We start from the raw sequence: 1,769 nt of genomic DNA on the forward strand, positions 1-1,769 counted from the left end.
GTCTGTAAACAATTGTTGGAAAAATTACTTGTGTCATGCACAAAGTAGATGTCCTAACCGACTTGCCAAAACTATAGTTTGTTAACAAGGAATTGGAACCCTTTTGTGGAGTGGTTGAAAAATGAGTTTTAATGACTCCAACCTAAGTGTATGTAAACTTCCGACTTCAAATGTATATAGGGCAGCAACCTCTAAGGTGCAGGGTTGAGTAACCGGGTGGTAGACGGCTAGTAACCGGGTGGTGACCGGCTAGTAACATCATTGTTCACATATATCTCCGGTGTCGCCTGGATTTTCTGTCTGCAGAGTTACAGAACCATGTGTCATCGTTATTGCTGCTGCGTAGAAACGTTGCGTGCTTTGCTTAACTTGGCAGGCTGCGTGAACAGGAATCTGCATACTATTAGAAATGGCTGGAGTCAGTGCATGATCTGGATGAAGGAGGAAAGGGGAACAATGTCCAAACCTCTTCTGTGGTTCTTCTTTCAATGTCTCTGTGTTAGTCTGACCACACTCATATCTAAGGAATCACAATAACACTGATGCGATGCAAGATTCTGACAGTATGTGTGATTAAAGTAGTCTGGGGAATGCCCTTTAAGATAAGTGCCCCATATCTTTTACCATTGCTTTATCACTGATGTCTTATGGTTAGTCTGACTTGTTGGGCCGATGCTGTACATGGTGAATCAATTGAATTGTATAGTACTTTTCACTTGATTTAAGAATGTTCAATATATAGCGCCCAATACCCAACACATGTTGTTGCATTCAGTTTGTGCAATACTGTATAAGAGGGGAACAGTGCTCTCTACTCATGTAGACAGTAGACTNATAGCGCCCAATACCCAACACATGTTGTTGCATTCAGTTTGTGCAATACTGTATAAGAGGGGAACAGTGCTCTCTACTCATGTAGACAGTAGACTCCACTTGAGCATCCCGTCTACACTATTGTTCTTTATATGTCTTATGGCATTCCTACTGATAGCTAGAGCGGTGATGAATACTGAAGTCTGTTGACTCCTAAGTACAAAGGCTCTAATATGCTGTATGTGGGACTTTCTAATTGTGCTTAAACTGTTCAATCTCCAGAGGCCTGTAACATGAGTTTAATTCTGACTTCATAGTGAGACAATCAGAAAGGCTTGTCTGGGCTGTACCATGACCGTTTCTGACATCTCAGTGGATATGGTTGGTTGCCTGTGGTGCTGAAATGACATAATGACTCACAAAAGCAGAAGATGTTGAATTGGTTTGTGTCCTGGAATTAATATAAAGAGAGTCATTCTCCTCAACCACAGTCACTTACTGTGGGCTTACTCACCCATTCTCCATGGAAGTGACAAACTTCCTGAGAACACTCCACGCCGGGGAATCCTTTTTGAGGCACTGTACTGTAGCTACTGCCAGCATGGTTACGATGATTGAGTCTCTGAATACAAATGCATCTCAGTGCAACCCCTGATGCGCCTCCCTTCATGGCTCACTCCCCCTACTCCACCCTACACACAACCCCTGATGCGCCTCCCTTCATGGCTCACTCCCCCTACTCCACCCTACACATAACCCCTGATGCGCCTCCCTTCATGGCTCACTCCCCCTACTGCCCTACTTCCACCCTACACATAACCCCTGATGCGCCTCCCTTCATGGCTCACTCCCCTACTCACCCTACACATAACCCCTGATGCGCCTCCCTTCATGGCTCACTCCCCCTACTCCACCTACACACAACCCTGATGCGCCTCCCTTCATGGCTCACCGCG

At 45.4% G+C, this 1,769-nt stretch overlaps 1 protein-coding gene across 3 annotated transcripts in view; it reads left to right on the forward strand.

Moving 5' to 3' along the window:
* LOC111950089 (ectodysplasin-A) overlaps window positions 1-1,769 on the forward strand; it is a 78,687-nt gene that overhangs the window by 27,596 nt on the left and 49,322 nt on the right. The window lies entirely within an intron of this gene.

The sequence above is a fragment of the Salvelinus sp. IW2-2015 genome, linkage group LG23 (genome assembly GCF_002910315.2).
Source record: "Salvelinus sp. IW2-2015 linkage group LG23, ASM291031v2, whole genome shotgun sequence".
NCBI classification, from domain to species: domain Eukaryota; kingdom Metazoa; phylum Chordata; class Actinopteri; order Salmoniformes; family Salmonidae; genus Salvelinus; species Salvelinus sp. IW2-2015.